Source organism: Gopherus evgoodei, chromosome 5, assembly GCF_007399415.2.
Source record: "Gopherus evgoodei ecotype Sinaloan lineage chromosome 5, rGopEvg1_v1.p, whole genome shotgun sequence".
NCBI lineage: Eukaryota > Metazoa > Chordata > Testudines > Testudinidae > Gopherus > Gopherus evgoodei.
Window position 1 is genome coordinate 82,604,131 of NC_044326.1, and position 25,792 is coordinate 82,629,922.

Sequence of the window (25,792 nt, forward strand, 5' to 3'; positions counted from 1 at the left end):
CTCAGGACCTGACTGGTGCCGAACCAGAGAATTTGCGAAAGCATGGGAGGTAGATGCAGAGTGCCAGCTGGTCTCCATAGGCATGGGAAGTAGAGGTGCGGGGGTGCTGCAGCAACTCCAGGCTTTGAGCCCAGCATGGCCCCCCGCCCAGGGGTCCCACTGCCACGCGGCGTCCTGGATGTGAGCCCCCATCCAGGGTCCCAGCCATTGGCCCCAGGTCCTCCTCCTCCCTTCTGGAGCTTGAATACTGCAAATCAGCTGTTGTGGTGCTCCAGAAGCACTGGGAGGGAGGAGTAGTAGTTAGCAAGCGTGGGGCTGAGGGAGGGGGGAGTTTGACACCAGTGGATGCCCCGCACCCACTAATTTTTCCCTGTGGGTGCTCCAGCCCGGGAGCACCCATGGAGTTGCGCCTATGCATAGATTCATAGACTCTAGGACTGGAAGGACCTCGAGAGGTCTTCGAGTCCAGTCCCCTGCCCTCATGGCAGGACCAAATATTGACTAGACCATCCCTGATAGACATTTATCTAACCTACTCTTAAATATCTCCAGAGATGGAGATTCCAAGACCTCCCTAGGCAATTTATTCCAGTGTTTAACCACCCTAACAGGAACTTTTTCCTAATGTCCAACCTAAATCTCCCTTGCTGCAGTTTAAGCCCATTGCTTCTTGCTCTATCATTAGAGGCTAAGGTGAACAAGTTTTCTCCCTCCTCCTGATAACACTCATTTAAATATCTGAAAACTGCTATCATGTCCCCTCTCAGTCTTCTCTTTTCCAAACTAAACAAACCCAATTCTTTCAGCCTTCCTTCATAGATCATGTTTTCAAGACCTTTAATCATTCTTGTTGCTCTTCTCTGGACCCTCTCCAGTTTCTCCACATCTTTCTTGAAATGTGGTGCCCAGAACTGGACACAATACTCCAGTTGAGGCCTAACCAGTGCAGAGTAGAGTGGAAAAATGACTTCTCGTGTCTTGCTCACAACACACCTGTTAATGGATCCCAGAATCATATTTGCTTTTTTTGCAACAGCAACACACTGTTGACTCATATTTAGCTTGTGGTCCACTGTAACCCCCAGATCCCTTTCTGCCGTACTCCTTCCTAGACAGTCTCTTCCCATTCTGTATGTGTGAAACTGATTGTTCCTTCCTAAGTGGAACACTTTGCATTTGTCTTTATTAAACTTCATCCGGTTTACTTCAGACTATTTCTCCAATTTGTCCAGATCATTTTGAGTTATGACTGTATCCTCCAAAGCAGTTGCAATCCCTCCCAGTTTGGTATCATCTGCAAACTTAATAAGCGTACTTTCTATGCCAACATCTAAGTCGTTGATAAAGATATTGAACAGAGCCAGTCCCAAAACAGACCCCTGTGGAACCCCACTTGTTATACCTTTCCAGCAGGATTGGGAACCATTAATAACTACTCTCTGAGTACGGTTATCCAGCCAGTTATGCACCCACCTTGTAGTAGCCCCATCTAAATTGTATTTGCCTAGTTTATCGATAAGGATATCATGCGAGACCATATCAGTGGGCTTTACTAAAGTCTAGGTATACCACATCCACCACTTCTCCCTTATCCACAAGACTCGTTACCCTATCAAAGGAAGCTGTCAGATTGGTTTGACATGATTTATTCTTTACAAATCCATGCTGGCTATTCCCTATCACCTTACCACCTTCCAAGTGTTTGCAGATTTCCTTAATTACTTGCTTCATTATCTTCCCTGGCACGGAAGTTAAACTAACTGGTCCGTAGTTTCCTGGGTTGTTTTTATTTCCCTTTTTTATAGATGGACACTATATTTGCCCTTTTCCAATCTTCTGGAATCTCTCCCTTTTCCAGTCTTCTGGAATCTCTCCCATCTCCCATGATTTTCCAAAGTTAATAGCTAGAGGCTCAGATACCTCATCTGTTAGCTCCTCGAGTATTCTAGGATGTATTTCATCAAGCCCTGGTGACTTGCAGACATCTAACTTTTCTAAGTGATTTTTTACTTGTTCTTTTTTTATTTTATCTTCTAAACCTACCCCCTTCCCATAAGCATTCACTATGTTAGGCATTCCTTCAGACTTCTCAGTGAAGACCGAAACAAAGAAGTCATTAAGCATCTGTAGGGGACCCCGGAAGATATTGTTACGGTCTAGCTAGGGCCTGCGCTTTCTCAAGGAGAGGTTATTAGCGGACAGAAGTTGCTAGCAGCTGCTGCTTCTAACCAGTTAGAACTGCCTTGTGTGGGAAGCCCCAGTGTTTTGGGGAGCTGCAGAAAGTCCCTGGCCCGAGGCCAGGGGAGGCGGCCATTGCTGTTGGAAAGTCCCTCATTGCATATGTAGAGGCTGCTTTGCATGATATTAGCATGATGCTATAATTGCTGTGGGCTGGAGCTTGCGCGTTGGACTTCGCACCTGACCGAGCTGTTCGGACGTTGGACTCCCCAAGCCAGTGGCAGCAACGTGTGGAGTCCCCGTTGCGGGTGTGTCGCTTAACCTTCATTAAAGCCAATTAACTCACCTGTGTGTGTGGGCCTCGTCCTTGCAGAGCATCCAGGCACGTAACAGCATCTCTGCCATTTCCAAGTTTCCTGTTACTGTTTCTCACTCCTCACTGAGCAGTGGGCCTACCCAGTCCTTGGTCTTCCTCTTGCATATAATGTATTGATTAAAAAGTCATCTTGTTTCCTTTTATTCCCATAGCTAGTTTGAGCTCATTTTGTGCCTTTGCCTTTCTAATCTTGCCCCTGCATTCATGTATTGTTTGCTTATATTCAGCCTTTGTAATCTGTCTAGTTTCCATTTTTTATATGACTCCTTTTTATTTTTTAGAACATGCAAGATCTCGTGGTTAAGCCAAGATGGTCTTTTGCCACATTTTCTATCTTTTCTACCCATCGGAGTAGCTTGCTTTTGGGCCCTTAATAGTGTCCCTTTGAAAAACTGCCAACTCTCCTCAGTTGTTTTCCCCTCAGTCTTGATTCCCATGGGACTTTACCTATCAGCTCTCTGAGCTTACCAAAATCCACCTTCCTGAAATCCATTGTCTCTATTTTGCTGTACTCCCTTCTACCTTTCCTTGGAATTGCAAACTCTGTGATTTCATGATCACTTTCACCCAAGCCTTCTACTTCCAAATTCTCAACGAGTTCCTTCCTATGCCAGACCACGGATGTTGCCAGACCAGGGAGTGCCAATTAGAGAGATTTAATCTGTACCATCAAAGGATTCTCATACATTGGTGTAATGCTCCCCATCACGCTATCCAGGGATAGAGTGTGCTGGTGACTGCAACAAAGTCCAGGATCTCTACTAACTTGTTGAAGTTCAGCATAAAATAGTTAATGTATCTACTTTAGTATATTGTGTTGTACAATATAGTGCACTGTGTGGCTGTGTGGCGTATAGGCCCAGATTTTTAAAGGTATGTAGGTATTGATGCTTTTAGTGTTCCAATGATTAACTAACTTGGAGCCTAAGTCTCATTTTCAAAAGGGATTTAGGCACTCATGAGCCAAAATCCCATTGACAGAAATACCTAAATACCTTTAATTGGGCCACAGTGCCTGAATTGGTTCCCACTGAAGGATCAGATTGTAGTTTATGGTGTAGCTGTATATTGCAAAAAATATGGAGCATATGAAAGGAATAACAAATTATATTTAACATTAGCTTGAAGAGAACACAAATTGTGACAAATTACTGTCAATCACACACAGTAGTTCTGTGCTAAAGATTATTGTCTTCTAAGGATTGAATAAAGAAAATATACGTATTGTTTTTAGAACAAAACGTTAGTCTCTATGAAAGTCCAGAAGCTAAAGATCATGTGCTTTATCTGTCAGATTATCTGAACCCATAAGATTTTGCTGCTAGAACAGTTTGCACTTTTAAGGTCCATAAGAGAATTATTGTAACTCACTTTTTAGAGCTTCTAAGTTAATGTTGTCTCTTCAAAACTGAGGCATATGGAATAACAAAATCTCTGAGATGCGATTGTACTTTTTTGGCTGCGGAATGCACATCTCAGCAAGAAAGGATTTTATATAAAGCTGCAATAGCATATTACAGAAAATATCCATTTTTAATGTACTGAATAGGGAAAGGCCTCTGGATTGTCAGGAAATATATTTAAAATACAATATAAGTATGTTAAAAACCAAGGAGCATCGGCAGGACTTTGGATTTGTTCATGTTTTATGTATTAAATCTAAATAGAAGACAAAGTAATAGAGATGCTTGTTCTTACATAAAATGTACATATTTCAAACAGCCACTAATGGAAAGGGTAGATTTTTAAAAGACTTGTATTTTAATATTCTGTATGTTTTTTACCCTTACAAAAAAGGGTATTTAGTGCTTCTGGAAGGTGTCAGATTGCTGGGTTTGGTGACTGAAATCCTCCCTTTTAGCCATTGCGCAGAACAGTACAGGCTTCAGCAGTACATATTTCTTTCATCTGTCTCTCTCAGCACTGAGCTGGGGAGATGAGAGGTTAGTTCTTTAATGTATTCAGTTCTGTCCAACTAATGCAAATTGTAATTGCTAAGAATTGAACTGCGAACTTATTTCGTGTAGGTCTCAAACAGCAGTCAAAAGCTGACAGATCATTATCAACCTGGGCCAGTGTTGAGACAAACCTATCCAGCCAGCCCCCAGAAAAATAAAAGGCCTTTGCATCCTATTACCAATCACTAGAACTATCCAGTCCGACTTCACTTTCTACATTTTCAAAAGTTGTCTAGAGTTAAGTAGACTTTGCTGATGGTATACTTAATGTGGTTGTAATCTTTTAAAACTCTAACTTGATTGTGAATAGGGTAGGGGAAACCACAAACCAGACAACTCCACTTGCTTGAAAACTAGACAGTACAGAAGTTATTGGTCAATATATAATTATAACTACACATTATTTATTTGTTCATTTAGTTTGTACTGTTGGTATTTATTTGAACGCTGTATTTAGTTTAATTCTTAGTTTATAGTAATTTATATAATTCATATTCTGGATTTCTAAATTCATGCTGGGTATTCTTCAGCTCTCCAGAAATCAAAGTCAATGGAGTCCCTATAAAGAATAATAGCTCTATGGCAATAAAATCACTTTCATGACTGCACATACCTTCTTGTAATCCATAAAATATGTGGCTTTAGCAGACAGTGATATTTTATGGCTGCTCTATGCTCAGAGCTTAACAGACAGACAGGCAATGTCTCTCAAAATCCATGCAGGATCTTACTACCTGCTGTGCTGTAACTGGTTCTGTAATTACAAGAAAAAATACTTCTTTTAATTTTGGAGTGAACTTACTTTCTGTATATTCTTTTAACGAGAGTAATATTTAAGTGACTTCTTTTGAAGATTTATTAAGGATAGAAAAGGAATTCAATTAATGAAGACTTTATGTTGTGTTTCAGTGCAATTAATTTGTGTTCTTTATTGTAATAATTTCAGAGCCAGTCTCAAACATTTGACTTACATGAAAGCACTTTTGGTGACTATACAAAGCTCTGATTCAATACGAAAAATGCAGTAAAACAACCAGAAGTCCGGTGGCACCTTAAAGACTAACAGATTTATTTGGGCACAAGCTTTCATGGATAAAAAACGCACTTCTTCAGATGTATGGAGTGAAAATTACAGATGCAGGCATAAATATACTGACATATGAAGAGAAGGGAGTTACCTTACAAGATAAACACTAACCCAGGAACCTCTCCTTGCAACAAAGCCCGATGCTAGCTCTGTCCACATATTTATTCAAGTGACACCGTCATAGGACCTAATCACATCAGCCATGCCATCAGGGTCTCGTTCACCTGTACATCTACCAACGTGATATGTGCCATCATGTGCTAGCAATGCCCCTCTGCAGTGTATATTGGCCAAACCAGGCAATCTCTAGGCAAAAGAATAAATGGACACAAATCTGACCTCAGGAATCATAACATTCAAAAACCAGTGGGAGAACACTTCAACCTCTCTAACCACTCAGTGACAGACTTGAAGGTGGCAATTTTGCAACAAAAAAACTTGAAAAACAGACTCCAAAGAGAGACTACTGAACTCGAATTAATGTGCAAATTAGATCCAATTAACTCAGGCCAGGAGTGGCATGAGGATTTTGGCGCCCTAGGCGCAGGCCCAGCTCGCTGGTTCCACGGCTCCGGGGGACCTCCCGCAGGCGTTCCTGGGGACGGTCTGCTGATTGCGCGGCTCTGGTGGTCCTGCCACAGGCGTGCCTGCGGCTGCTCCACCAGAGCCGTGAGACCAGCGGACCGTCCGCAGGCACGCCTGCGGGAGGTCCACTGGAGCAGTCTGCCACCCTCCCAAATCCTGGTGCCCTAGGCGACTGCCTAGGTTGCCTAAATGGAAGCACCTGCCTTGACTCAGGCTTAAACAGAGACTGGGAATGGTTGGGTCATTACACTAATTGAATCTATTTCCCTATGTTTAGTTCTTGTCACACCTTCTATGGGTCATCTTAATTATCACTTCAAAAGTTTTTTTCCTCCTGCTGCTGATATCTCATCTCAATTGATTAGGCTCTTCCTGTTTGGTATGCATACTTCCACCTTTTCATGTTCTCTGTATGTATAAATATTTCCTGTCTGTGTGTTCCATTCTGTGCATCCGAAGAAGTGAGTTGTAGCTCATGCTGAAATAAATTTGTTAGTCTCTAAGATGCCACAAGTACTCTTGTTCTTCTTACCAGTGAAGAAGCAGTGTTAACAAGGCCAGTCAGTCAGGGTGGATGTGGTCCACTCCCAATAATTGATGAGGAAGTGTCAATACTAAGAGAGGGAAAATTGCTTTTATAGTGAGCCAGCCACTCCTAGGCCCCGTTCAAGCCCAAACTGATGGTGTTAAGTTTGCAAATGAATTGTAGGTCAGCTGATTTAGAACAATGCTTCCTTAGCTCTCACCCCCAAGCACCCCTTCTCTACTTGCGCTACATTGATGACATCATCATATAGACCCATGGGAAGGAGGCCTTTGGAGAATTCCACCTGGATTTCAACAATTTCCACCCCACAATCAACCTCAGCCTGGACCAATCCACACAAGAGATCCACTTCCTGGACACTACAGTGCAAATAAGTGATGGTCACATAAACACCACCTTACACCAGAAACCTACGGACCGCTATACTTACATGACTCTAGCTTCCATCCAAGACACATCACATGATACATTGTCTACAGATAAGCCCTAAGATACAACTGCATTTGCTCCAATCCCTCGGACAGGGACAAAAGCCTGTGTAACCCTCCAGCCCATCAGAGTTGGCACTAACAAGGGCTGGGTTCAGTATCTAGAGGTTCCGTTTCAATAACACAATGCAAAACTGGCTTGAGCCCCCACCCAGTGACTTGGAACAATTACATACCACCCTCCCGGGTGCCTCTAAGAGGCAATACTTTCCCTCTCACAAGCACGGAGTCTGAGTGTAGCAAAATTCTTTTAATAAAGGAGGGAAACAATGTAGAATTGTGTTGGAAAAACACCACAAACAGGATTCATAACACAAATCATGAGCAAAAGACCCACCCCCAAGTAAGTTTGACACTTAAATTCTGCCCCTCGGGGTCTTAAATCCAGCAACCCAACAGCCATGCCCCCATAGTTTCTGAACTTGGTCAGTGCAGCCCCCAGAGTTCAGACGTTCCTCTGCAGAGTTTACCACCAAGCCTGGATGGAAGCAGGGGAAGGAAAGTAGGGACATCAGGCTCAGGTTGAGGGCTGATTGCCACACCTCGCCATGGGGTTCTTCCACAGTCTTCACCGCCAGCTGTGTGTCTCTGCCAGCTGCCCTGCTATCCTCTCCTCTCCTTTCTACTAGCTGCTCTGCCAGCCACCCTGCTATCTGTTCCACTCGCCATGCCTCTCTGCTATCAGCTCCTCTCCACTAACTGCTCGCCAATTTGTTTTCAACCCCCTACTTAACACAGATCTCAGCTCTTTAGTGACTTTAGCTGGTAGTAGAGGACCCTCAATGCCAGTGCACCACTAGCCCAAAGTAGGTCTAATGCTTAGACCCAGGTATCAGTGATTTTAGCTCTGTAGCACGTAACAAGACCTCTAGTGGAGTAAATATTAGCTCTGTTACTGCACACTGGAGAGAGTAGGGGTAAAAATGGTGTTAGGGGCCCACACTACTGGGCACAAATACCTGTTCCCAGCCTTTCTCAATTCACAGGGGTTTAGAACCCATGTACTTTGCCTAGTGAGTGCTACTTAGGTGAGGATGAGTCCCTCAGTCATAAAATGCCAAGTACACTTCTACTGTCCTTGATTCATATAACCAGGATACCAACCCTTTATTACTCCTGCCCCAATAACAAAGAGACTGAGGATCCCACAGCAGCCAAAGTGACAATATGGGCAAGCAGTCCATCATGCTAGGCAGGGTGGGTGTGCCCATGCAAACGAGATCAGCTCCTGAAGTCCTTTTCCACAGCTCACTGCCAGTTGTCAGGAGAGCTCATTCTGATTCTGCTTACATCTATAACAGGGTCGGCAACCTGCGGCATATGTGCCAAAGATGGCACGTGAGCTGTTTTTTACTGGTATGCTGGCCGGGGTCCCGGCTGCCGCCCCCGCTCAGCTGCTGCCGGCCGGGGTGAACAGCAGTGGGCTGAGCAGGGCTGGCAGCTGGGATCTTGACTGGCAGGAGCCAGCAGACGGAACCCCAGACTGGGTTCTGTCCACGGGTGTAGTGTATTAAATTTTTCCCTGTAAGAATGCGCTATTTGTGGAGCACCAGGACTGGCAGCCGTAAGTAGTACACTGTAAGTAGCACATTCCTCCAGGGAGAAATTTAATTCACTATACGCGGGTAGGGAAGGCTGTGCCTTTCCAAACTGCCCTCCCCCTATCCTCTCCTTCCTACTTCCTGCCCCTTGACTGCCCCCCTCATAACCCCTGACCCATCCAATGCCTGCTGCTCCTTGTCTCCTGAATGCCCCCTCCCAGGACTCCCCCACCCCTATCCGCCCCACTGGGACCTAACCCCCCCTGACTGCCCCGACCCTATCCACACCTCCGACCCCTGACAGGCCCCCCAGGACTACCATGCCTAGCCAACCACCCCTGTTCCCCATCCACTTACCATGCCGCTCAGAGCATCAGGACTGGCAGCCATAAGTAGTACACCATAAGTAGCACATTCCTAGGGGGAGCAATTTAATACACTACACCTGGCCCCGCTCAGCCTGCTGCTGATCTGGAGTTCTCAAAATATGTTCTTGCACCCTTTGTCAAAAATTACACTACAGTTAGCTTAAAAACTTGAAAACTTAAAAACTTTGTATATGACAGTAATGGTTAAAAATGTGTAATGTTAATAAATACATAGGTTTGATTAAACAAAGTAGTTGCACTTATGTGCCTGTGCTTAATTTGTGTTTTTGATGATTTACCTTCTAAATAAATCTCTCATGTCTTGCACCCCAAGGGGGTGCGTGCACCCCAGGTTAAGAACCACTGCACTAAACTGATAAGATCTGCATTTTAATTTAATTTTAAATGAAGCTTCTTAAACATTTTAAAAACCTTGTTTACATACAACAATAATTTAATTATGTAATACAGACTTCTAGAGAGACCTAAAAATGTTAAAATGTATTACTGGCACTCAAAACCTTAAATTGGAGTGAATAAATGAAGACTCGGCACACCACTTCTGAAAGGTTGCCGACCCCGATCTATAAGATCTCTATCAAGCATTTTTTTGAACTAGTGAGGAAACAGATTGACAGAGCGAGATGTGTACCCAGAAGTCACCTACTACAGGACGGACCCAACAAGGAAATAACAGAACACCACTGGCCATCATGTCCAGCCCCCAGCTAAAACCTCTCCAGCACATCATCAGCGATCTACAACCTGTACTGGAAAATGATCGCCCACACCCACAGGCCTTGGGAGGCAGGTCAGTTCTTGCCTACAGATGGCCCCTGAACCTGAAGCAAATACTCACCAGCAACTACACACCACAGAAACACTAAACCAGGAACCAATCCCTGTAACAAATCCCTTTGCCTTCTCTGTCCCCATATCTATTCTAGCGACACCATCATAGGACCCAGCGACACCATCACAGGGCTTATTCACCTGCACATCTACTAATACAATATATGCCATCATGTGCCAGCAATGCCCCTCTGCCATGTACGTTCGCCAAACTGGACAGTCTCTACATAAAAGGATAAATGGACACAAATCAGACATCAGGAATGGTAACATACAAAAGCCAGTGGGAGAACATTTCAGTTTCCCTGGACACTTAATAACAGATTTAAAAGTAACCATTCTTCAACAACACAATGTCAAAAACAGACTTCAAAGAGGAACTGATGAGCTACAATTCATTTGCAAACTTAACACCATCAATTTGGGCTTGAATAGGGACTGGAAGTGGCTAAAAATTGGCTTTCTAAAAAAAAATATTGAAAATTGAAAAATTTCAGTTTTGGTTATCTGTCAAAACCAAAAAATTTGCATGGGAAAATAAATTACATTTCTTGCAGAAAACAGTTGGTATTTTTTGGCTGACTCTAATGGAAATCTTCCTATTGACTTCAGTGAGCTTTGGATCGGGGTGTAGAAGAAGAATAGTCCAAAGATTTGTTCAGGCAGGTCAGTTTGGCAGTGCATACCCACTTTAATCTGTAGTCTTGATGAGAGTAGTGACTTCACTGAAAAAGTATTAATGGAGCAAGTAAATGTGTTCTTAGCACTTGACAAGATGATGTGTGAAGTTTCAGTCTTCTGGTGTGATTCTTTTCCATTAAGGATACTAGGATACAGTTAAAATATTGGTCAGTGAAAACATAGAACACCAATGGCAAACATTCAAATGAAAATCTGTAAGTGTCTTTAATTTCTTTATTTTTCTGAAGGTTTATGTAGCATACTTTCTTTAGCATCCAGTCGGTGTCCATTTTCAATCACTGATTTCCCATATTAATGGTTGGTAAACACAGTCAAATGGAAATAAATCAATTCAGAAATATTTTGCTATTGTTCACCTTTATGCTGAGAGTTGTTTTCACAATGAGTAAATTATTATTAAGTTGTATATGTGTGGATATGGCCTGTATATGAATTTATCAAATATTAATGGCAGTTTATCATCCATAAATAGAGCTATAAACTGGGAAGTTGGCAGACCGTGAAATCTCAGTTTTTGCTGGAAGGTGTAAGAGCACGGGAAGATAAGGGCTGAAAATTTTTAAATTAAAAGTCACAAACTAGCTTACCGTGTAGGGGACTGAGATGTCACAGAATGAGTCTTTATTTTCTAAACTGCTGTAGGAACAATTCATTCTTGAATAACAAACCACGCTGGAAAGATATCAATGGTTTATAGTGTCTACATTTGTCATTTACAGTTTATTAGCTTGATTTAGAACCTATTCACAAGTTTTGTAGAGCTCAATTCAGTATGCTTGTGGAAAGGTCGGAGAAATCTGCTGTGCAGTGCTTCAACTGCACATCATATTTGGAATAACTTCTACTCTGCATTCATTATAAAAGAGACATAATAGGAGCAGCTGCAAAGTCAGTAGAAGGAGGGGTCTGGACTGTTTCCAAGAATAGCCAGCTTCTGCTATAGGTATCAGCAACAAACAGGCACAGATAGCAGCTCACAAACCATGCTTTATGCAAAACATAGTGGAGTGCAGTAGCTGTGAGTGAGATAAGAGTATTCCATGTTGGTAGCTGAAAAAAGTATTTCATGTATATACAGTGGAATATGGCACTTGAACATAAATAAGTGCTGAGACTTGCCAGTGGCCAGGAGATGTGTTCTGATCTTGTTTAATCTATGTGCTGTTAGATATGCTGCTCCCATACTGCTCTGGGAGTTTGGGAGCAATAGAGATGGCAGCTACTGGAGAGAGAGAAGGGGCTAACCACATAATATTGTAGAGCAGAGGGTATAGGCACTTTGAGGCACACACTGCCTCTTTAAAATCTGTTATGGTGATTGGTGTACGTCTCTGGAAATGACATTGGTGGTTTTGCCATTGCTTACTGAGGGATACAATAGTTTTCTGTGCAGTCCCTGTTACGCTGGGTTGGTGCTTGGAGTGACTCTCCAGGACCTGTGCCTCTGTCACCATGGTATGAAATGCAAAGGAGGAGACTTCATATCTGGACATTCAACAATATTTTCTGCCCTTGTGGAAAAGTCCCATAGAACTTAATAGAAAATGCTTATCTTCCTATAGGTTTTTTTTAAAAACCATTATGTAGAAGGTAATAGGAAATTATATCCCTGCTATCCAGTTCAATAACCTATAGAGAAGATAATTTTCTAGAAAATGTTCTTAGTTTTTAGAGTAACTTCTATAAAACCCTATTGATTTCTTCCTTTTTAATTTCTGTGGGACTCTTCCATAAAAGTGCCTCTGCAGCCAGGAGTTCTTCTGTTGTAGTGGGCTCTAGGTGGTTACACACTTCTGTGGAGAATGTGAAATTGCAAAGATTCTACTTTTTTACAGGAAAACATGCCCAGAAGCATTTAGCATTGCCCCATGATATGTGCAGGCACTTTGCGTGTTTCTGTTTTGAATTATGCTGATAAAAATACATAGTATGTACAGTAAAAGAAAAATCCAAACTAAATTTTATCCTGCCTAACACACACACAGCCAAATTCAACTCTTGTCTGCATTTGATATGATCACAGGCACATATTAACTGCATAAAAGCAGCATTTATTAGACCCTTATTCTGGCCAGCCATGTGTGGGTGTAGAATCTCTGTTCAACTGCCATTGGCGATTACTTGGCCAGGATTATGGGGAGGTGAATGCTTCAGGTGTGGGAATTATATGCTGAAATATATGAAATGCACCTCTGCAAAACCAGCACAAGGCCTGATAACACTTAAATCTCAGTTAAATCAGATATAAGAAGTGCAAAGGCCTTATGTCTGAATTCCACCCTACAACCCAAAGCCTTGCCCCGCTCTGTGGCTTCAGCTGCTGAGAATCATATAGAATTAATGGCACAGGATTTTATGGGAAGATACAAAAGTTGCAACTCTTTCTTCCCCCTCGAAATGTGCCATATGCTGGGGTAAGCCAGGATTGAGTCAAGCACATGAGTTTTAAAATGCCTTTTTGTTCGGAAATAGTTGTTTTTGATAGTTCTCTAGTTAAAAATACGGCAATAGACATGCATCTCTAGAGTTTCTCTTTTCCATTCTTCCTGTCAGCTTCCCCACACAAGAACATTTTTATGTCCATACCAGAATGTACTAGCTCTTAAAGATTTCTGTTGTGTATGAACCAAGCCAATAGGTAAAGATCAGGACAGTCTCAGGCCTATGTACTTGGAATCAATTTCTGCATTTTGAAGTTTGGGTTATTTTAAATATGAAACTTTTAATAATACGTTAATAATAAAAGTGCTCCTTCCACAGAACAAGCAAAACTACCAAATTCAACCCTGAAATATGTCTCCTGCGTTGACCTTGTGAGACTCTTATATGGTGTTTTTCTCTCCCTCCTATGCAGAGAATTAGATTGTCATGCTTGTGTCTGCTCCACTTCCACTGACTGTACCTACATCTGGTACTTGGAAAGGGGTGACAGGAAGGGCAGTTTATAAACTAAACAAACTTGAAACAAATAACTTGTATGTGCTTTATTTTTTTACTAATATAAACAAACACATATGGTTTAGGGTAACGTGCAAAGTACTGGATGTACGTTTCCAAACAGTTTCTCTGAGTGGTACTGTTATACTTTAGCTTTTTCGTCATTTGCTTTTAAGTTCTAATAAAACTTTGAAGAGTAACTCTACAACTTTCATATCACATGGCACATGACTGAAATTCAGTTTTTCTTAGTGCACACTATAGTTTGATGAAGTACTTTAGAGCAATAGTAACATAAATCTTGGTAGTTGGAGATACAGGACCGAGCTTCATACATTGTTTGAAAATTTACCTCATAGAGTCTTGCAGAATTTTTTTCTTTGACAGATTTTTCTAAATTGGACATCCATGTGTCTAAGCTTGAGTTTGGCACTACATTAATTTAGTATCTAATGCTCTCCATGTTAGGTTTATATGCTATCTTGACAGGAAGATGAGTTTGATATAAGGGCTTCTGAAACTTCTAACTTCAGTCCCATAAAGAATTTTCAGCCAAAATTAAGTTGCTAACAAGAGGAGGAAAATAAGCTGTCTGGGGCATGGACTGTCTTCTTTATAGCTCTCTACAGTATCTTGCATAGTCCTGATCTGTGATTGGGTTTCCTAGGTGCTATAAAACTAATAGAAAATATTTTTATCTCAAGAACACTTTTATGGCTGGACATGGGACTAAGATTTAAAAATAAAGGACTTTCTTGGATGGGAACAAGAAAAGTGGTGGCCCTTATATGCCAAGTTGTCACTTGCCAGGGTATCCAGTTTTGACAGGATGGCTCTAGTCTTGACTATTTAGTGGACTGAATTAGTTCTTGTTCTTGACCACCAAGAAACTGAATTTGATTTTATATTCTTGTTTTCTCATACACAAAGTCTCTTAAAACACTTCAAGTTTGTACAGGGTAGATTATATTTTTAGTTACACTGGTGTAACTGGAATATCTTCGTTGAGACCTCCACACTACTCTTCTTTTCACTTTGACAAGCAGAACTGCTATTATGTTCCCATCAATAGTTTGCTATAGCCATGAATTTAAAAACCTTGTGTATTGAAAGGGAACATGGGCCAGAGCATTGGGTTATCCTCTGCGCCTTTCAGAAACTTCTAAAGAGACAATAGCTCCCACTTGTGATCAGAGAGAAGTGGAAGAGACTTCAGTTCAACATTTGTGTTGACAAAAATATTTGTAATTTAAAAATATGTAAATTAAATGTGGGTGAAGCTATGCAGGATTCAGTCCACATGGGACTCAATCTGCTGAATAGATACATGAGTAGTCATAGGCCAAACTTTTATTGTCTCAACCATATCTCTAAGCTGGAGCTGGAGGGATCACTTATAGGGGCAAGATGCATGCGTGCCCGTTCAGTCCTTTGCTGCTGAGAAAGCTAAGAGTGCAGTGGCTGCTAACTGTTAGGGTGACTTCTGTGACAGAGAATTGGCAGGATGTTGGCAGAAAGAAAAGGGGTTAGATTGGTGATGAGCAGGTCTGACCACTTTCTATAGGTGTAAGCTAATTTTAAAGTTTTACAGATATCCTATTTAGGATAATAAGTAGGTGCTGCTACATGTTACTGAAGGAAAATTAGTAAATGCAAAAAGTAAATTTAATTTAAATATTTTTCTGTGTATGGAACTGACCTGATGTATATACCTAAATATGTACGCATGTAGCCCGGAGTTGCCTCTAACTCACTGATTCTCAATCAATGACCTGCAGATTGTCAGTGGTCCGTTACAGTCTTTCTCTCTTGTAAAGTGAGCCAGAGAATGAAAGATGGAAAACCTTCTTTAATAAAGGTTACAGCTGGGATGGTACTTAACTGGGTCCCTTGAATTCCTGACTGGTGCTTTTTCTTTGCTTATTTATGAGCTAAATTTTCCCCTTGCATAAGTATGTGAAGCTTGGCCTTATCTTTCTCTTATTTTTCTTGAGTTTACTATCTCTTATTAGCTGGGATATAACATGAAATTTCTCCTGATTTTAATGTTGTCACAAGAAACTCTTCATCCAATTTTTTAATTATTATATTCCGTTCTTTTGGGGGCGGGGGTGGAAGTATTAGAAGTCTTTTGGTGATGCTGGCTTTGGAGTTGTTCCGCTGAGCCATCATGGACAGAGTTGGAGATGAATGGTGTTAAGTTTTTCCTATACACATAGACCAAACATGCATTTCTCAGTCAGGATAATTTATTTCAGATTAAGGAAGACAGCAATAAAGAACAAAGTCTCCTTATGAGGAGGAAGGGGCACAGGGACGGGGAGAGAGACAGAGAATATTGTGACTTTGTAACATGCTGCATTTGAACAGTAACCTGAAATTGCAGCTGTCCCTATAGCAGCCAGGAACTCTAGATTTAAGAGGTGCACAAAAAGGAATGACAACATCTCATTTTAGGGCTTGTCTAAATGAGCTTTTAGTGAGCGGCAAGCTTGGGTGTGAATATACAGTGCTGTCAGTGTGCTCTAGGGAACTTTCAGACAGTTAGAGTGCAGCACACTGGAATGCTGGAGATTTACACCCTGGCTTGCTGTTCACTAACTGCTTGTTTAGACGTGCACTCACTTATGTAGCTACGTATGCCGAAGTAGCTTCCCATTGACATCAGTGTCACAATCGTTCCTGATGTGTAACCTGGTCTATTTCTTCCCAGTTTCTTTTGTTCTGTGCAATATGTTCAGGGCAATAACTCATGCTATTTCATATCATGAGATTGGTTAAAAACAATTAATAAAACGGGGAAAAAAGTAGGTTAATAATTGTTTTCCTACATTTGTTATACAAATACTGACTCAGTGAGTACAGTAGAAATAAAATATTGCCCAAAGAAGGAAGTATTTCAGAGACACTCGTATGATGCCTGAATTTTGAGGTGCAATGTGCACAAATGGAGGGAGGGGGAGTAAAACTCCCTCTGTGAATTATCTATCTGTGCTTTAGAAACAGTCACTATATGCTTTTTATATACTTTCAGATTTTTTTTTTAATGTCTTGGTTTCTTTAAGGTCTTAGGTACATCAGTAAATGAAATGTCTTGTTCGACTTGAAGATACAAGGGCTACTTGCTGGCTCCTGTTCCTTGTGTCGATTTAGCGGGTCTACTGAATGGCCCTCTAAATCAATGATAGTGCGCTCTCTGGGTGACTCCAGTACTCCAGCTGTCCGAGACGAGTAAGGTAAGCAGACCAGAGAGCGTCTCTTGTCAACGCAGCGCGGTTAAGACACTGGGATAAATTGACCTAAGCTTTGTTGACTCCAGCTACGTTATTCATATAGCTGGAGTAGCGTAATTTAGGCTAATTTACGCCGGTAGTGAAGATAAGCCCATAGACTATTGTCTTCTAATGTGCGGTACTGTGTGCATAAGAAGAAACAAAGCCTTGAAAAAAATCTACCCAATTCAGGCAAGAAATTTTTTTAAGGGATGAATAAAACGTCCACTAGATTTTTCATTCTCATCAGTCATCATAGTTAAGGAGTGAGAGTAGATTTTGTGTCTGGATGGTAGATTTCCATGAAATTTTTTTAAGGCTGCAGTAGAACAGTTGATTTTTTCACCATCTGACGAATTTTTAAATGACTTGCCTCAGCTTTGCAGAGTTGAAGAGTCACGTTGTCATTGAATAGAGTTCTGTTCACCTTCACTGAGAAAGCTGGGGGGCTGTAAAATTTCCATGCAGATGTGCAGGCTGGAGCCCAGGGTCTGAGACTAGCACATTCACACAGCAATTTTATAACCCTGTCAATGGGACTTGTGCTCCAAGTCTCGAAGGCAGTTCCGAAAATACCACACTCAGATCTACTTTGTGTGTGAAAGAGAGAATGGGAGGGCAGGGTCGTAACTACAGAGAACAAAAGGGCAAATAAAAATATGATGCAAATGTGACCTACTTTTCCAAAGTGTGGAAATATTTTCTTATTAATGTCAAATCTAAAAATAGCATTCTGGTTCCTTAATTAGTAATATTAGAATAATTGTATCCCTAAAAATTGAATCTGAAAACCAAGTCATACTGAAGTAACTACTTTGGTGGCTGTTCATTAATCTTGGTTTTACATTGAAAGAATTTTAAAAACAGTTTAGAGGAAAATTTTCCTGCTAGCTTTAAAAAAACAAAATCTTTATGCAAAAATTTAGTCAGTGTTTTGTTTGTTCCCTTTTCTTACCATTAAAGCAGAACTCCATTTCCTTCTATAGCAATATTTTTTGTTTCTTCAAGTTGTCTTTGATGTCTTTAGCAATGCTTTTGGCAGCATGGTAGTCTCATAATGATTTTATGCTGTTACTAGCTTGCTTTGTGCATTCTTTTCATTTAAAAAAATAAACAAAAATTTTGCATTTGCTTTTGTAATTAAAAAATAAAGGTTTGAATCTGAATGGTATTAATTAACAATTTTTTAAAACTCCATTTGAGGGAAAAATCAAGACATTTCAAATTCAGCAGTTGAAAAGACTAAGCACTTTTTAATTTTAATAAAATGTGTCTTTGAAGTTTTTGTCATTTCCTTTTTGTGGTCGACTAATTTCTTTCTGACCCAGAGACTTTGCTGACTAGTTAGGACGTGACAGGTATTGCATATCTGGGATTGCTATTACGAAGTGCAAGTAACACAACCACCTCAGAAATTCTTTCATTAGAATGCCTTACTGGAATCCTAACACCAAAAAAGAGAAAAGTCATTGCATGTACTGAGAGATTATTTATGTAGGTCTGACCTTATTGACAACCAGTCAAAACATGCCATTTGTTGTTTTGAGATCTTGAATACATGCAATAATATTATTTTTAACTCCTTATAATGCATGCCACATTTTATGCCTATGGCCGTACGTTAATAATGAGTGTGTTTCTCAAAAGTGGAAAGAAGTTACAAATAACTGCTGTGGTTGACAGGTGCAAATTATACCACCCAGTATCCCATGAGGATCTATGACATAATTTGACACAATCTCTCATCATCCACCACATTTTTGGGAAGCAAGGAAGCCGAGTGGATTTGATTTAAATCACTAGTCAGGAAGACTTGATTTAATCATGGATTTCTACATAAAAGTGCATTCATTTTGGTTGTTATAACCTTAATACATATTCTTCACAACTCAGATAGATGTAGGTTTCATTTTTAGAAGGTACACACTATACATTTTTAAGGGATTTATTTTGAAAACTTTTCAGATTAGTTTTACAGCTATATCAGAAAATGAATGATTGGTTATTTCATTTACCAAAGGTAATTGAAGCAGATAGTTCACCTCCCAATGACTTCATAAATATTTCCAATTCAACAGGATAATCATTAATATTTGGAGGATTTGCTTGCCATGCTGTATGAAGAGGAGAACATCACCAGACAGACATTTAAATTGTTTTATTTAACTAAAACAACAACGTTATGTATTCTGGATTTTTTTCTTCAACAGCAAACATAATATTTTAGCAAAACAAGCATATGAATTTTTGAATTTAGTTAAACATTCAAGTTTTATAAAATCAGGTTTATTTTGTTAAAATTGTTTTTAACTAAAATAGTTAAATGAAATATTTTTTAAAAAAACAAAAATTAAATCAACTATGTCAGCCAGGTCAACATGAGAAATTTAAAATATTGGTTTCTGCAGCTAACTCACTTGTGTTCACCTTCATTTTCCTGCTTGTTCATAATCTGGAAAAGAAAAACAAGCTTTCCTGCTTCTTCAGGTCCCAAACGATTTCTCAATTTGGAATGAATTAGTCCAAAGGAAGAAAATATTCTTTCTACACCGGCAGAAGAAGCTACTGCTGTTAAAAGTGAGTTTATCACTTCAGTAGTCTTTGAATCCCAGTGCTTAAGTGACTTCCACCAGTTCACTGGTGTGACTTTCTTTAAAACATCAAACATATATTTCTTGAATGGTTCACCCTTAGCTGTGAAGTTTATTGTAGTTGGCATTGTGGAGGGATGATTACTGCATATCCATGTCATAGCCTACTCTTCTTCAGCATTTAAGGTTTGACCCTTGTACCGATATTGAGAATATTATCAAGAAAATGAGCTGGAGATAGTGCTTGTCCCATTTGTTTTTTTAATGCTTGTAATTTAATTCTGTTCATTGCATATTTCTCTTTTTAAAATCTCACTCAGTTCCTTCCACATTTCAACAGCATCAGCAATAAAACAGCTATTTCTCTGCTTTTTGTTCAAGGCTGCAGAAATAGACTTCAAGGTACTCCGCATGTGTTCAACATTTCTCTTAAGCCCAATGTTGAGAACTTCGGCTGTGACAGTGTCATCTATTTTTTTTCACGATTTTGTTCACAAACTGTCATCGGACTAGGCTAGTTCTTGTTATAGTGCTCCAAACAGTTCACTACTGAGTTCCATCGCACGTCTTGTGGGAGAGTTAGCTTAGTTCCTCCCACTTTTTTCAGAGCAGCTGCTGCAAAGTGTTTGTTAGGGAAGTATTTTGCAATTTCAACAACATTAGCCTTTATTTCTGGAACACTGAAGTCTTTGGCTAGGAGGTGCATCAAATGAGCACTGCAACCATATATGTTAGCTTGGTACTCTCTTCTGAATTTCTTTTCATCTTGGATACATTTGCAGCATTGTCTGTGACCATGCTGCGTACTAGACATTTGAACTTTTTTTCACAGTTTGTTACAAGAAGTAGCAGTAAAAGCTGTAAGTATTCTACTGTCTGTGCATTTCCTGATGTATCAATTGTTTCCGTAAGGAAGACATTTCCTTCTTCTGTTGTCACACAAGCACATACAACAGGATCATTGTGGACATTGCTTCACCCAGCAAGACTCAGGTTAACAATTTCACCCTCTAGACCTTTTGCACACTGCTCCATTTCTCTTTCATACACTTTATCCAGAAATTTGCCTGCAACATCTGTTCTTTTGGGTGAACTGTATCCTGGTCTTAATGACTGCACCGTGTTATTGAAGTGTGGGTTCTCAGTCATATGGAAAGGAGAGTTTGTTGCATAAACAAAAAGAGCAATTTTTCATCATTTACCTCCTTTTTGTAATCACAAAGTTATCTATGGTTGTTTCTGGATGATGGAGTTTTTTTTCTTTTTGCTACAGGTGGCTATATTGTGACTATGTGACATACATGCTGTGACTGAAACACTATCATTGGCAGATAACTCTGAAACTATTGAAAATGGTGGTGATCTTGAAGGTGGATAGCATTCAGAATCCTGTATGTTGAAGATGGATTCTCCTAAATAAAATAAGTCAATGCAGTTATTTAATTATTATTACCATACTGCTTATTTGGTATTATTCATCGCATTCACTGACACTCAGTACTACTTTAAAGGTGAAACTGTAAAAGGAAGATCTGCTGTTTCAGCTATTTATTTTTTTATCACAACTGCATCTAAAATGATAGTAACATAGAGTAACAACTATATTTTTTGCTAAAACATAAGAATTCAAGAATAGATCAGAAGGAAGACAGGCTGTCCTTAAGAAAGAAGTATGAAATGAAAAAGTTTACCAACCTGAACACAGGTGCCAACTTCCCCTCTTCCCGGAGAGTGCTCGACCGCCCTCACCCCACCACCATTCCACCCCTTCCCCAAAGTCCCCGCCCCTGTCCTGCCTCTTCTCTGCCTTCTCCTCTGAGCACACCATGTCCTCGCTCCTCCCCCTCCCTCCCGGAAGCTCCTAAGCACTTCCAAACAGCTGTTAGGCATGGTGGGGAGTGCTTGGAGGGAGGGGGAGGAGTGGGGATGCAGTGTGCTTGAGCAGAGGAGAAGGAGGTGAGGAGAGGGGAGCATCTGCTAATTTTTCCTCGTGGGTGCTCCAGTCCCGGAGCACCCATGGAGTTGGTGCCTATGAACTTGAAGATCCTGCATGTTCAGACATGTTCCTTTCGTTATGTTCAGTGCAGGTTCCTCCTGAGAAGGAACACTTCTCATGATGTTGTTTCATTTGGGCAACCAGGCCTCACATTTCTTTGTTGTACTGTTTGCATTTTGCGCATATGCCTGTGTTACCCACAGGTATAGGGATTTCATTAAAATATGCCCAAACTGGGTCACTTTTACAGCCTGCTGCCATTATAGGTTTTCCCTTCTAGTGAGAGGATGGTATGGCAGATCTTAAATCAATGAAGGCTACACTCAGAAAGACCTCAAGCCTTCTGGAATATGCTGCTCAAACAGTTTCACTTTTGTGTCTACTGCCTGTCCCTCCCTTCTCGCATTTATCTCCAGACTTCTTCTCCTTGTCCAGATGTATTCTGTCCCCAACAATCTTCTATTCATTGAACTTCTTGAAACTTTGCACTTTTAGAGCAAGGTAAGGGATTGGCTCTGTGTACACACATTTGCAGAGGGACAATAGGGTTGAGGTCTGTTATTTCTCACCTCTATTTATTTATTTAAAACATTTTTTCTGTTAACAAGCATGTTATCTCTGGAGACACAAATCCATAGTTTGAGAACTGCAAAACTAGACTTCTAGACTGAGCACTGAGTCCCATTGGGTAGATAGAAAGATTAACTTAAATAATCTATACAGAAGCCCCTGGAACCTCATAAAACTGGGTCCCTAATCCATGAACTATTGGAACTCATTTACAAAACTTCTCTTAAACATTACATGAATATGTTGTCTCATTAGACAACATATTAGAATTAGAATTTATAATCCCTATTACATGATGAGATATCTTTGAGCTATAATGTATCTTAATTAAAACTATCATTAGGTTTTTTCCTCAAAAAGCATTTTACCAAACAAATCATATTTTTTTTAAATCATTGATTTTTTTTTATTCACTCTGCAAGGAAGAATGGCTGTCTGCCTACAAAAAGAGGCATTTTGATCAAACTCTAGACTGTTAAGAGTATGTCTGCACTGCACTGTAAGCCTAGGGTTAGTAGAGCTTGAGTTAGCAGATATTGTGTTTGTTATTTTAGGTCTTGAGCGCCTACACTCATTTGTAACCCCAGGTTAGGAATCGTTGAACCCTGGCTCCCAGCATACAGCGCTTCATTATGGGGGCCTTAGTTTGATTACCCATATCCCAGACTTCCTAGCATGCTCCCAAAATGTGGCTGCTTTAGCCCTTTGTTTGTGATGCAGCGTGGGAAAACTTGGACTGTGCACCATATTTGACTGTCCAGAGGAGAAAGAAAGTCAGACCGTGGGATTGTGAGGTGCTTTTGGGGGACTCTCACAGCATGAGTCCAATGGGGCTGTGTCTACGCTGCAGAGCAATAGGGCTCGAACCCTGAGTCCCGGCTTGACTCAGGTTATGTCTACACTGCAGTTTATGTCTAGGGTTTGAACTCAGGCTCAAGCCTAACCGCCCCCCCTTCAGTCTACACACAAATGCCACTAACCCATGGTGTGGACCTAGGGTTCCAGGATCCCATGGGGGTAGAATGTTCAAGCTTGAGTCAAGCTAGGACCTAGGGTTCAAGCCCTGTTGCTTTTCCATGTAGATGGAACCCCACTGGATTTATGCTCTAGGAGCACATCAAAAATATCCCACTATCCCACGGGCTAACTTTCTTTGTTCTCTGGACAGTCAAGTTTGGTGGACAGTCAGGTTTTCCCACAGCACCATGAACAAAGGGCTAGCGCAGTCACATTTTGGGAGAGTGCTCGAAAGTCTGGGATATAGGTGGTTTGACAAGGGCTTGCAGAATGTAATGTAGACATTGGAGTGCTAGGTTGGTGCCCAGGGTTCAACAGTGCCTAACCTGGACTTACAAATGAATGTACTTGCTCAAACCCTAGTTTAACAAACCCGGGGTCTGCTCACTCGAGTTCTACTGACCCTGGGCGTACATTGCAATGTAGACATACCCTCAGGCTCAGACCCTCCACCCCCATGAGGTCCTGGGACCCTGAGTCCGAGCTATGGTTTAGTGTGATTTTATGTGTTGATGGAAGTAGGCTTACACTTGAGGCTAATTGTAGCCCTAAGGGTAACATGAAGTGCCTTCAAGACGTCTGTGGCACTATGGCCACAAACTGAGGATCATTGGTATAGAGGCCTTGCAGTCTATAATTTACTGAAGTGCACACAGCTGTTAAACATTTAAAAATGTTGCTGGAGGAGGGAAAATAAAACTTGGTGCTGGGAAAAAACAAAAGGAAACAGAAAACCTACTAGTGACTTCTAGTACAGAGGTTCCACCACTATTAAAATCTTATCTTCTTAGTTTAGAGACCTATCACTAATCTCTTTCTTTTAGTTCACAGGCATGCTTGTGACGCCATCCCTATGTTTTATATAACATCCTGGTTAATGGGTCTGAACGTTACCTTTTGCTGTACTAGATGGAATCAGAAATTCTTAATAGTGTATCATGAACCCAAATACTACTCTCTCCCCAAGGGACTTCTTTTGTGTCTCATATGGAAGGTGTTCTAGAGAATTTAATAAGAGAATGGAGACATACATATGTTTTAATAATCATTAAATCAACCTCTAGAACTCCACATGGGGATATAATTCTCTGTTAAATTCCATACCTTAGTTTAAAAATGCTAAGAAAAACACTCTCTTTAAATCTGCTAGGATTTTAGAATAATTTCTTTAGACTCCTATTGGTTTCATCATCATTAGATTCTATATGACTTTTGTGTAAGAGAGAGGTGATAGGTAACTGTGATTTTTGGAAAAGAAATATCTGAATTCTACCTGTGAAAAATCAATGCTACTGTGCACAGTATGATGATTATGAATTCTTAGGTATCTATGTATCTGTTATAGTTTAGTCTGCTCTGTTTTTGTGTGCTGGATAGGGAGTGACATTTACAGGAATTCTCTACTCCTATGCAGATGTCTTGTAAATCAGAAATAATTCAAACATACAAAAATAGAGAAGGCAGGCAGAGTAGACAACCACAAAGGAGACACCAGCATCAGCCTAGGCAAGAGTATCATCTAGTTCTCTAATGATGTCTCTGACCAGGCCTGAAAATATAGACAAAAACTAGTAGAGGCAAAGTCAATAAGTACCAATCAACCTTATATGGTATGAATGGCAAATTGGAAAAACAAGAACAAGAATTGTTAATATAGAGTAGAAAATAGATGCCTCATAAAAGTAGCTTGAGAAGGTAGCAAACACAGCTTATTCCTGGTTGGTTTTTCTTTTACACTTAATCCCATTGTTATCAGTGTTAGAGAAAGAAATGCGTTATGATAGTAATTGCAACTCCTTAATAACAAATCAAAATAGGAATTATGTCGATATGTGGGACTGTAGGAGCCAGTGGAAGGTGATGGCCGCTATCCTTTGAAAAGTAGATTCCTGCTATTTAGTAATTTGACATGAATTCACAACCACTGTATGTTGTGATTCCCTATAAAATACTGAAAGGAAAAAATAAAGGAAAAACCTCAATGTTCAAGCTGAATGATTGTTTCAGAATAGGAGGATTAAAATAGAATCCTACAAGCTGCCAAAAAACAGCAGACGATAAACTTCCAGAACAAAAAGATTCAGTTTTTTCCTTGTGAGTAATGTAACACAGGCAAAATGCAGAGAACCGCTAGCTGGAAAACATATGTTGTAAAGTAAAGGATTTGATTATGTAATGAGTTGAGGCCACATGCAGTCAGCATCAGAAACATAGGACTCTAAAACTTTAGCTAAAGAAAAATTCTCTCTCTGCTGTGAAATAGTAGAGGACTGCTTAGTTGTTGCCATCACCCATTAGGGAGAATCATGATTACATTGACTAGGGCTACGTATTTGCTGAATTAAGCAAGCTTATCCGGAGGGTACGGGGTCCACAAGACTCTGGGTGCCATTTTGTAACAAACATTGGCACAGACACTATGGTTGGTAAAAGGGATTGAACGCAGGAACTTCAGTGTCAAAAACATGCTTCTACTACTTGAGCTCAGGTTAAACTTCTTAAGCTGTGAGGAGTAGTAGGCTGTTTTAGCTGGTGGGGAGTAGGGATAGCCACAAGAGTAGGATATGATCTCTCAGCACTAGGCTAGTTTATTACACTTTTGTCTGCTGTTGTGTGGCAGGACAAAGTTAAGAACAAATCATGTCCTGATGCCAGATCCTAAGCTATAAATCAGCATAGCTGCACTGAGGTCAAAATACACTTGGGATACTCTTCTTCACTTAGATA

General features: G+C 40.5%; 1 protein-coding gene and 1 long non-coding RNA gene across 9 annotated transcripts in view; one reads left to right on the forward strand and one right to left on the reverse strand.

The window, feature by feature from the left end:
* The window catches only part of DCHS2 (dachsous cadherin-related 2), a 236,969-nt gene that overhangs the window by 12,505 nt on the left and 198,672 nt on the right, over positions 1-25,792 (forward strand). The window lies entirely within an intron of this gene.
* Positions 6,006-6,425, reverse strand: LOC115652069. The gene is made up of 2 exons (XR_004000531.1): positions 6,394-6,425; positions 6,006-6,102 (listed from the first exon to the last, which is right to left on the reverse strand). It is a non-coding gene; the product is annotated as an uncharacterized LOC115652069 (long non-coding RNA).